This window comes from Lepidochelys kempii, chromosome 1, assembly GCF_965140285.1.
Source record: "Lepidochelys kempii isolate rLepKem1 chromosome 1, rLepKem1.hap1, whole genome shotgun sequence".
Classification (NCBI taxonomy): Eukaryota; Metazoa; Chordata; order Testudines; family Cheloniidae; genus Lepidochelys; species Lepidochelys kempii.
This window is the reverse complement of record NC_136380.1, coordinates 186,625,232-186,637,813: the sequence shown is the minus strand read 5'-3', so window position 1 is coordinate 186,637,813 and position 12,582 is coordinate 186,625,232.

Below are 12,582 nucleotides of genomic sequence, written 5' to 3'. Positions count from 1 at the left end.
TGTAGGGGGGAAATCTAGAGTCGCTCCTATTACTGGGCCTCTGCAGTGCGTAAGTAGAGGCCTTCACTCTCCAAAGCTGTCCATCCAGCATTAAATTCACTCCAAAAACATAAATGTAAAAATCCCCTCTATTTCCCATCCCATCCCACCCCACCCCACCCACTGGAACGCCTCTGTCCAATGCATGCTATGAATACCCCTCTTTCCGCTAGCCGCTCAGTGCAAAACGACCTGAGTGCCCTGCCCCATCTGCTAATTAAAACTCCAGTTGTACCAGCTCTGGCCCGGAACAGAGCTGATAGGCTCTATATTAGGTGAGGGCTAGCTGAGACTGAAAAGATGTCCATGTGGAAAACACCAAGCGCCTTGGAAAGGTGTCCAAGAAAAGGTCTTATTGTCCCAGCAAGGGAGTTATATGGAGCTGGGCATCACAGAAAGAAACCGCAGCTGCCAGGCTAGCTCTGTGTCACTCATGTAATCACTTTGCTGTGCCAGACTTTCTGTTTCCATCCTTTTATTGGTTGACTCTGGAGAAAGCTGCATATAACTCCCCATGGCTGGCAGGATGGCTGGGATGATGCAGCACCTTTCAGCAATGACTTCAGCAAAATTAATCTCCAGTTCTTTCAATGCAATGCACTGTATGTGTCCAGACTAGCCTGTAAACTGCTTAGGGCAGGGGCTGAGCACATAATTAATACATAAGTGGCAAATCGGGAGATCCTGGAGTTGTCTGGCAGTGTTTTAACTGTGATTCTGCTACCACATGGCTACTCCCACCAGTCTACACTGGTTATTTGGACAGCAGCATTCAGAGCCAGTCAGGCATGCCTCAGAGCCCTGCAGCACAAGAAAGTGAGAGATCCCAGAGGTTCTAACCTAAATATAGAGAATGTCTGTCTGCTCTTTACACCGAATGGACAGATGGACCCACAAAACTACGGTCTTGGAACACTGCCCACGTGTATGTGATCGCAGATTTCTCATTCTCCTGCAATATCACCTGTGCCCTGATTCCCCGCAGTTAGTGTTAATTCTTTTTAAAAATGAACAAACAGGGTTTTATTATATTTGCCTTACAATTACATTTTTCACACCATACACTCAAATCAGCATTAAAACCAAATAAGGACCAGCTGGCTCAGGGGACTGGTACTAATGGAATATGGAGCCTTTTTTTCTCTAGGTTGCTGGCTCCAATCCAGATCCATTTGGTCTTGACTGAAAGTCTCTGCCATCTGATTTGTCTTATGAAATGTGTGTGTGTGAGAGAGAGCTTTCAGCCCAATTGTTCGTGGAGAAGTGTGTCCGCTTCCCAAACCCCTCATCACAATTTGCATTAACTTTGGTTGGCTCTAGGCCATGGTCCCAGTGGACTAGGCACATTAGCAGGGGCTTGTACTGGGGGTGGCTTGCCCTGCTGCTTCATGTGCTAATACCTATGTGATAGACAAACTGGTTCCAATCTCCAGTTTCTGAATGGAGAGACGTGAGGGCTTTAGAGGCCCAGTGACCGCTGGGCTTGTTGCATTCTTACTGGTATTTAAATAGCAGATCCTAACATCCCATTGGCACAGTAGCTTCCTGGAGAATTCCACAGCCAGGCCGGGTGGGCTTCTTTGCTGTGGTCCGATGTTTGTTGAAAATGTTTGAAATCTGCTAAAATAAAACTGCACCTGGTATATCCGTGTTTATTCCAGTGGGGGGAATTATTCCCTTCTTATTGCCGCCTCGCCTTTGCCTGACTAGCTACAGGCCGACCCTCACAGCACTTCCTTCATCCCTGGGTTGGGAGGCTTAATTAAAGCTTGTAAAGTGCTCTGAGAGCCTTGATTAGATGGGGCTAGAGAAGCACAACACCTTGTGTTTGAATTTCCTGGTTTTGCTGCATTTCAGCCAAACCTTTGACTTTATTTTAACAAATTTGATTTTCTTCCGCGAGTGAACTGACCTATCACTCCTAAAAACCTCCAAAACTTTCCTATTTTTAAAGAGACCATTTTGCCCAGCACTGTCTGAGAAGGAAAGAGACAGAGGGCTGCCAGAACCCTACTTAGCACAGGAATAGAAATAGGGGAGGAGCCAACTTTGTGCATCCCCCTGTTCTGGCCCCTGGTGTAACTTAGACTAGCCTCCAGGCTTCTCTCACTTATGTTGAGCTGCACCTGCCCCCTAGGGAGCATTGCAGCAACTAAGAATAATCAGAGAGTGTAACGGTGCTTCTGCCCCTCCATGCTTTCTGTCCCACCTTGGGAATTCCCTGGGCTAGGGATGTAACACAGTGGGCCGATCTACTGACTTTATGGCCCTTTTACACCATAAAGCAGCATAGCGGTGGGGATGTTAGAGGGCAATGGAGAGTGCGGCCAAAACAAATCAGTCAGCTGTTAGTCAGGTTTTGTGAAAGCTGCCAGAGAAATACACTCGCTTCCCATCTTGCTCTGATAAGCTTATCTCTCGACTTGCCTGTCGGCACAAAAAAGAAGAAATCAAGGGAAGGTTTTCTTCAGTGAGCAATTCCCTGTTTTCCAAGCTCTTTTTCATGGGGTGTGAGGAAGAGGGTGTGGATGTCCGAGGAAGCAAGGTGGAAATGGTAGTGGGAAGGAGAGAGCCAGTTCGCATCAAACAACCAGACCCAGCCCTTCAACTGTCAGCCCTGAAGTTCAGCTAGCGATTTGCAAGCTGCGTTCCCTTGTTGCAGTTGTTAGTGGCAAGCTGGCTTTGGAGAGAAGCAGAAATGCTACAATGGAGATCAGCTTTACGTGCTGCCACCCCAATGGCTCTTTCTTGGGGTGGGGCAGATGATTGCGGAGGGTGAGAAAGGAGCTGTGGGGCATGGGGTGCCCTGGACTGCAAAGCTGAGGAGGTAGATGGGCAGGGTTACGCTCTCAGCAGGGGCAGCACGGGGTGCAGTTTGCCATGTTGGTGAGTTGGTAGGCAAGTAGTGCATCCTGGAGCTGATAGATCAGTATTTGCTTCCCTGCCATACAGAGCGGGCACTAGGCATAATTTCTAAACAATTGCTTAGGGCCTTAAGCAGCTCAAGGGCCCCCGTTCACTTTTTATTATAAGAACTTCCCTGTTTTAGTATGGTGGGGGGAGGCAAAATATTCCTGCTTAGGGTCCCCCGTGGGCTAGCACGAGTACTGCTGCCATATTCAGGAAACAGGGAAAACCTCACCAGCGTGCTTCCTGACAGTGCCAAATCCAGGGCTCTTGGAAAAGCTGCTGAACCTTCAGGTACTTCTCAGAAACAGCAGAGGGGCTTTCCTATTGCTCACCTTGTAGGGTGTCCCTCTGGGCCTGTCTCAGCTCCTAGGCCAAGTATGGTCTCTTGGTTCCTTTCCATCAGCTCTCCAGGTATTTTGAAATAGGGTTTGTTTTAGTTCCTGTGATGAAATGTTTTAAACTGCAGATAAAGTGTCACAAACAAGGGCATGTTTTCGAGTTTGCTTTGGTCTTACTCAGACTTTCAACATCCTGGGCTTGGTTTCCTCAGCCCCCACTGGTCTGTCGTTCAGGGAGTCCTTCCGTTTATTAGACCTTGGAGCACCAAGGCAAGTAGATTCTTTCCTGAGACTCCAACATTCTCTTGGCCACCAAGCAAGTGCCTCAACCCCTCGCAAAGGCTGATCCCTTCCTCCCTGCTGCTGGAGGAGAATTGGAAAGAACCTATTTCAACTCTCTGTCACTTCCCCCTACAAATCCGGCTGATGTTCGTTTTTCAAGTTGCAGTGGGGGAGGTTTAGGTTGGATATTAGGAAAAACTTTTTCACTAGGAGGGTGGTGAAACACTGGAATGCGTTACCTAGGGAGGTGGTAGAATCTCCTTCCTTAGAGGTTTTTAAGGTCAGGCTTGACAAAGCCCTGGCTGGGATGATTTAACTGGGAATTGGTCCTGCTTCGAGCAGGGGGTTGGACTAGATGACCTTCAGGGGTCCCTTCCAACCCTGATATTCTATGATTCTATGATCAGGGCCCCGTTGCACTGGGCACTCTATGCACATGCAGTAACAGGACAGTCTCTGCCCCTGCAAGCTCACAATCTAGGTTATGACACAATGTAACTGGTGGACACAAACAGGGTAGGAGGGGAGAAGATGCAGTGACAGGAAGGTACCCTAGTGTTTGCTCAACACGCAGGAGGTCCGAGCTCACCGCCCACCTAGCCAGGGTCAGTTCTGCCTGGCTTACCTCCCACTGCTGGTTTTCAGGCTGATGGTCAGGTGGAGCGTCAACAACACGGAGGTCAGGAGACCATGCCTGTGGGGCTCAAGGAACACTGTCTAGTCATGAACAGGCCACAGCTGCAAGTGTGAGAGTCTAAGAGGGCTAAGCGAGCTGCAAATAACTGCCCTGTGGCTGTCCTCAGGCGCCCACGCTGTCAGTGATGTTGCTGGCCGTGTGTCTTATTCCAATAAATAATCTCCCATAGTGCACAGGGGGCTAACTGGAGCCTATTGGCTAGAAATGCCTGCCAGTGGATGAGGTGGTGATAGTGTTGCACCTCGGCAGAGAGGGCTGCGAAGTGCTCCTGAGCAGAGAGAAGTTATTTCGGGAAGCTGGTAACATAGAGCTCTGGGTCGCTCCCTGCGAACCTGTCTCTCTGAGATGAATAAAAGGCAGGTGAACAAGGCAAAGAAATCATGATGGGAGCATTGTGACGCTTCAATGCACACTAGCGTTGGTCTCTGGAAAACTGAGGGAAAGGGGTATTTTTGTCTCCTACCCCTTTGATTGATTTTCCTGTTACAGCCCTGAGAATACTAATCCACAGCTCCTTATCTTCCCTCCCCACAGCAAGCTCTCCTAGCTTCCCCTTTGAGGCTGCTGAGTGGCCCCTCTTGACCAAAGACCTAGGCTCCTTTCCAGCTGGTAGTTCTCCAGACCCGCCCTGAAAGCAGCCCTGATGCAGGTATACCGGCTCCCACTGGTCCAACAGGTAACGCTGCTGGTGGTACTAGTTGCTCTCGTGGCTCACAGGTGGCGAAGACAGGGTTTGGAAGTGCCCAAATAACTGGGTGCATTTTGAGCAGCTGCTAGTCTCCTGCGTTCCCAATAGATTAGGGCGAGCACATTGGCCGTCAAAGAAGTGATGCGTTTCTGAGGTTTGACATTCATGTCCATCCAGGCTGAGAACATGATTTGATCTTTCCTTACATGCCAACTTGGTAATGACAGTTTTCTAATGACCTTTGTCCTGCCTGCACCATCCTGAGTACCAGCAAGCAGCAGTGTGAGTGGGTTAACACAATATGTCTCAACCTTTAGATACCAGAGACTGGCTTGCTGCTTTCCTAAACTGTGGCAGGCAGATCTCGGGGACTGGCACCAGTCCATGGACTGGCTGTTGAGAAACACGGGGTAGTACACTTGCACAGTAATGTTTTCATTTCTGTTTGCCTCTCTCCCTGTGGTAGCTGGTGGCACTGCACTAAGTGGTCTCACTGACCTCAGTAGCAAAACTTTCATTGGCCTTGTTGAGATCAGGACATGGCCTATTGAACGACCAGGCATTGGTTCGGCAGCATTAAATTGTCTTGAGGAGTGTTCAGATTCTTAAACAAACAGAGTTCGGGGCCACTGCCACTAGTTGTGGTTGGGAAGATTTCCGGCAGTGGGAAGGTGGTGGAGCTCAAACCAGAAAAGGTGTTCGCTCTGTCCCACCCTATGGCCCCTCTCCGCATCTCTAGACTAATGCCCTCTAACTCAGGGGTGGGCAAACTATGGCCCACAGGCCCATCAGATCTTTTAATCCAGCCCTCGAGCTCCTGCCGGGGCGTGGGGTTGGGGGCTTGCCCCACTCTGCCTGCCCGGTGCTCCCCAGCCCCCAGTGAGCACCATCTTCCTACACCCAGAGCCACACTGCGCAGGCACCTCTTACTGAGACTTCACGGCGCTGTTTTCGGGATCGGAACCCCGCCCCTACCCCGCACCGCACCCAATCCCCGAAGAGCCGGCTTCCACCCAAACTAGCCAATGATCAAGGCCAGCAGCAATGCAGGATGCCACCCCTAATTGAGTCCAATTAGGAACCACGAGCTACTTCATCGACCAATCCCTGAGGCACCGTTCCTCCAAGAGACTCCCCTCATTCCTCATCAGCCAATCACTGTGGCCCAGACCCTTCCAGTCTCCTACGGCCCCACCCTCGAGACTGTCAAAACTGCCCAGGGGCCATCCCTGTCCCAGCTAGGGTGTCTCCTTCCATGGCGGTGCCTAGTAAGACAGCCTTGCTGTCACTGCTAGCAGAGCCCCTAGGAGTCCCTGGGACAGCTCCTGTAGAGCCCCCCGATTCACAGCCCCATGAGTTCCTCCTCCCGCACCTTGGTAACATCCCTTATAGGGCACCCCGCCCCCCCACGCCACACCCCATGAGTCCTCCCGCCACACCTCAGTAACATCCGTTAATTTTGTGAGAATTCATGGCCCGCCATGGAATTTCCATAGCCAGATGTGGCCCTTAGGCCAAAAAGTTTGCCCACCCCTGCTCTACTGAATACATTCTAAAATCTACCACTTCACAGATGTCACAAGTAGTTCAGTCTCCCAAAGGTTCCCAGCTAGAAACGCAAACAGGAAAGCCACCCTGACACCAGACAGCACAAACTTCTGCAATCCACGCAGGGAACTCAAAACCACAAATGAGAAGTTTGAGGACGAGCTTCTATTTATACTTTGCACAACTTAGATGGTTGCTTTACACCTTGTTGTTAGGGGGCTTATTCCTTCACCCACCTACTTCCCTGGTCCTTCTCGCATGAACAGAGAGCAACAATACCCGAAGTCCAAAGGTGCAAAGAATTCGATGTTTATTGGGGTGAACTTCCAGCAAGCATGATTCCAGTTTCTGTCCTTCGTGTCCCCCTTCCCAGCTCTGACACCACAGAGCCTTACGCCTGTGTCCCTGTTCCCATTCCTGCCCTTAGCCAAACATGATTCCAATTTCCTTACCCCCATTCCCTGTTCCCATTTCCCCTTTTAGCCAAACATGATTCCAATTTCCACACCCCTGTTCCCATTTCCCCCACCCACACCCACCCACTCACCTGCTGATTGACTACAGACTATATAGTAAAACTTGAGTTCAGCCTAGCTATACCTTAACCAATCATTTTCCTGAAATTTAACTAACCAATCCTAACATATTGTAACATGATTATGTAACCAATTATATCCCACCACCTTAATTAGTTTACACCCAGCAAAATTAATTATACAGCAGACAGGAACAATCACAGAACCAGACAGAGATTATACAGACAAACAATAGCAAAGTGGGAACTATAATGACAAAACAATACAGATATGAGGATTTCACATCCCAACTATTGATAAGTGAGTTCTTGCCAGACAGGATGCTATCAAACTAAGTTTCCTTTTACATTTTCTAGGCCCTTCCCTTTCTCTGGAGGTGATAGGCACTATCAGGACAGAATTGTATTCCTAACAGCCCAATAGCACCTTCTTTCAGTGTGACTAGTTTGGAATGTGAGGATGTGACCGGTCGCTTCCCAGTTTATGGCTGCCTCTGTTGCTTAGCCAAAGGCCTTCGCCTAAGAACAGGGCCTCAGACTATCACAGTAAGAGAAGGCCCTTACACTGGCAGACAGTGATTTTGATTCTTTCTTTTATACCTCTATAACTAGCCAAGTGATAAGAATACAGCTAAATTCTTAGAGTATAGGCCTTTACAGACAGACCTGAATATCTATATCCTAACACTTGTCATTTACACTGTGAGAGAGATTTACATGTTTATAAATGACTGCAACAGGGAAAGGTCCTTTCCAGATAAAAACCAGCTCCTTCCCAAAAGCCCTAGAATGATGAGAGTGCTGGCAAGCAGTACAAACAGTTGCAAAACATTCACCTCCATTTGCGACCTCACTGAAAGTAATGCAAGTGTGTGTTCATAATTGGCAATGTGCTTATTACTTCTGTAACCTTACAGGAGCGGGTTTTGTGCCAGAGATGCTCCGAAAGGAAAAGTGTTTTGGGGAGGGGCTCCTGGCACAAAGGGCCTTATATATTCTCCTTTCACCCCTGGAGACCTCAGTTCACATGAAGTGAGTTTAGTGCTCTCGCCCTAATCTCTTCATTTGCAAATATCACCCAGCTAACCCAGTATTTTGGCTGGCACAATTTGATAGAACTCAAAGGGCAGAGAATACTGTGAGGTTGGACTGATGTTCGCTTGACAAGCCTGGGTGACGATTATTCTCAGGCCTGGATTAGTGGGAGTTACTGAGAAACATTGGCACGGCTGAGTGAGGGCCAAGGCCTGGGCTAGCATAAGAACATAACAGCGGCCATACTGGGTCAGACCAATGGTCCATCTAGCCCAGTATCCTGTCGAGGTGCTTCAGAGGGAATGAACAGAACCAGGCAATCAGCAAGTGTTGTCCATGCCCAGCTTCTAGCAGCATGCGTTGTAGTTCAGGATAGTGGTGCATTGATGGAGCTACGTGTGTGAGGCCCTGATTTGGCCAGAGTTTTGTTAGCCCCTCAATTTCATGAACACCAAATTCTGTTCAGAATTCTACAAAAGGAAAACAGCAATCCTATGTCCACCATAAACTATGAAGGAAAAAAATGCTTCTCTGCTTCCATTTTGCTCAACACAAATGCCTGCAGGCCTGGAGGGGAGAAAAGAACGTCAAGTATTCCGAATTTTGGATGTGGCCCAGGGTGGTAGTGAGTGACCAGAAGTTATTATCTAATGGCTGTTCAGTGGCCTGTGAATTGAATTTGGTGGGGCTCTGTCCAATTCTTAGTGGGCAGGATTTCTTATAACAAGGAAATACACCAGCACCATATCTGAGGCTAATCTAGAACTCTTGTCAGCACTCTCTCCGCAGGACCAGGGAGACTGAATGGACCAGGTAGCCTGAATTCACAGGTCAGGACTGAGTCCTGTGGATGAATAGGGCCGGCACTATCTTTTCCGTACCAGTTCTGCAGATAGAGTGAGCACTGCCATTTCTGAGCACTGCAGATAGAGTGAGCACTGGTGTCAATAGAGCATGAAAACTGACAGGCAGGGGAAAAAAAGTTGTATTATTTTTTAAAAAGCTCCTGGGAATGAATCCGTGAATACCAACAGCGGTATGGAAAGATAACCGGGGTACCAACTCTTTGTGTCCGCCTTGTGTGGTGGTAATGCCAACAAGAGGCATGCTGTCAAATTTGAAAGAGAAGGGCCATGACCAATCAGTGTGAAACGTGGCAAGAATGCCTCACGCAGCGGCCAGGGGCTAAAAGGCTGAACTGTAAGACTTTTCATTTCTCCAGCAATCAGTGAGACACTCTGTGGCAATGAAAGTGGAGTGAGAGAGACTGAGATATTCTAATTGCTGTTCCCGCTTCTGCTGCTTTGATCTGAGGCATATGCCCATTTTAAATTGCAAACGGCTGTCAGTCAGATACCATCAGCCACTGGCTTATGGGCTTAACGAAGTGGGACGTACACTTCAGTCAGATAACATTATGAGAGGCAGGAAATCCAGAGAGGAACGACGGAAGTCTGAAATGATGGGAACTCTGCAGCGTAGCTCTCACTGGCATCAGTGTGGGCTGTGTCACGGACGTCCCCCCTCACCATTCTGAAAATTCCCTCCTGTGCACCAAGTCAATCCCATTGTGCCAAAGGGGAATCGCAGAGTTTACGGTCCTGTTGCCTTATCCTTGATTATGCAGATACTGGTTTGTGCTGCAATATGTAGGCAGAGGGAGGCAATGCAGCTTTTCTGGCTCGGAGCATGAACACTGCTTAGCGCTATTTCAACCTGCTTGCAGTGGGGTGGATTAGCTGGCAGGAGACTGGCTGGGGATTCAGTCCTAGCTGAGGAACAAGATTTTCCCTTTGTTTCAGGGAACAACCGTGGGGATTACAGGCGATGCCGGCCACCTCGTGAACCAGGTCCCTGCCTCCATAGTTCTCACAGATCTGGTACTCAGGGCTGCCCCTGCGTGGTGCCTGACTCTCCCCAAAGACAAATGCCCTATGGCACTGAGCACTCAACGCTGCCTATCCTGAGACTGAGATGCCATGCTTGCAGGGTGTGTTGTTCACCCGCCAAGAACACTTTCACCTTCTGTTTCTAGCTGATAAGGACACTGGGCATCTGGGACGTAGGATTGGTTTTTCATAAACCTTCAAGGTGCTTTTCCTGGTATTAGTAGGGATATGCTGTGGAGTCAGCTTCTGCCAATGGATGGATCTTCGATTGTTAAGCGTATTAAAAAAGGTGTAGAGTAACGCTCTGGTGAGGGTGAGAGTGGACAGTTTGGATGCTGCCTTGTCCCTTGCCCTCAACAGTAGGGGATTCACCAAGCGGCAGTCTTGAGCCTTCTGTTCAGTTTATACTATTTTGGCTGAAATTGTCCCAATGTTAGGAGATCTCAAATGTCTAAGTCTCGTTGGAGGGCAGCAAATGCCAGCTGGTGCAGTCTTACTGTAATTAGATCACTTCATTAGACTTCTGCAGGGTAACGGGGGCTTAGGACTTCAGTAGCATCGTGAACAAGGTGAAAGCAGCTGTGTCTGGTTGTTGGAAGCCTGTGTGCATTACTGCAGATTACCCAGGCTTCGGGGGTATTCAGTGGCTGCTGGGTCATTTTTGCTGCCGCATCAGACTGGGTTTGGCATGTCTAGCTAGTCAGAGAGCTAGTTGCAGGGCTCTGAGGGCATGATAAGTTTCAGCCACATGTCAGAGGGTGGGCTGGTGAAACCTTTTCGAGATGTTTGTTTAGGCAAAGGTCCAAGTTGTGTGAAGACAGAACTGTAGAGTATTAGGCAGCCTAGCTAGGCATTTATACCACACTCTGCACTGTTAGGGGCTCTAAGGTAGAAGCAGGCTACAATTCCTTTTTAGAGCAGTACACAATGTCTTGAACAGACCTGTGAGCTGTTGTGTAAGATCGGGGTAGTGTTTTACATCTACTTTGCACTGGATTTGTACGGAGATAAATAACTGCACAAGGTGTAAGGCAACGGTATATCAGCTCCTGCTGTCTCCCTTTCATAAAGGCTTCATTTGAATGTGAATCCTATTTGCATAAAGTAAGGAATCCTAGTCTGTGCGTCACTAGGCAAGGTTAAGGTCTGAGAGATTTATATTTCGCTGTTCTATAGCACTTTCCATTTAAGGATCTCAAGGTGCTTTGCAAACTGCTATTTAGTTTCCCAGTACACTGGTGGGGCACATGAATTTATCCCCATTTTTCAGATGGGGAAACTGAGACACTGTGACTTGCCAAAGACCCATGAGTCAGTGGCAGAGTTAGACAAAGAACCTAGGAATCCCTCCTCCTCTCCACAGAAGACCTTAAAAGAAAGATGCAGGAAGAAAATCTCTGCCATAGCAGGGAGAACCAAATAGAATCTCTCTCTCTGCTGCATCTAACATGAATTTAGGAAGAAGTGTCTGATCCTGGAAGCTAATTGCTTTAATATAAAATCAGGAGCCTATGGCCCCTGTTTCTTCAAAACACTGAAGCACGTGCTTATGTCTAAACCTATTCAACAAAGTATGTAAGCATGTGACTTCTATATATGTAAATTGCTTTGCTGAATAGGGATAGACCCAAGCCTGAGCTTAAATGCTTTGCTGAATCCGGGCCGAAAGTTACTTGAGAATCCTGATCACTGATCAACTTGCTGCCCTGTTCCTTGTGATTCTACCTGCTGCTTTGCTGCTAACCCTACAGCCCTGAGTAGTTCAATCAGGGAGTTGAGCACAAAGTTCTCATAGACTCTCCCCTTTAATGGGGAGTAGAGTCACTGGAGTGCTCACATCACTGGGTATTTTGATCCTTGCGTTAATTAACTCTTACTCTATTTACATGCAGATTTAAATTTACACGGGGTGTTTATTTTGCAAATGTACGCTGTGGTGATTATCAGATAATTAACTTGAGAATTGATGGCAGAAGAGGTTGAGATTTGCTCCTAATCTATCCTTCATGCATCTCTATTTATGACCCACAGACTTTTTAAGATGGGATAGGTTTTTAATATCGTGCATGCTAATTGCTTTTATTATGACTATGTGCCTGTATATAATTGTTTTGTTTCAGCTGGTTGGACCTGTTTTTTCCCTCTGTTATGTTGTTTATCTCAAGCTGAATTAATAGGGAAAATAAGGTCTGACTCAGTTTTATTTTAATTTAATATACTAAGAGTAGAAAAAGGTTATATGTACTCAGAATTCAGCTACCCCTGATCCCAGCAATTTCCTTCCTCTGAGTTCCTTTGTCTCATAGACAATCTTTTTTATGCATGACGCTTACAGAAACTGTGACATTGTCTAGTGGCCAGTATAAAATCTCAGGACAGTAAAACAGTGCACTTAAGGGGTATCATCTTTTAAAATGAGATTGCTATTAACTTGCTGTTTGGTTTATAAGAGCAGCTTACCCTAATAAACTGACACATCTGCTCACCAACCCTGCAGACGGTCACTCAACACTTTCCTTCTCCATCCTGAATTGCCTCTGCAGACCTCCATTGTAGCGGTCTCATACCATGTACGGGAGCCACAGAGCCATGACCAGCAGTACAGCGTGGGCCTAGTTAGG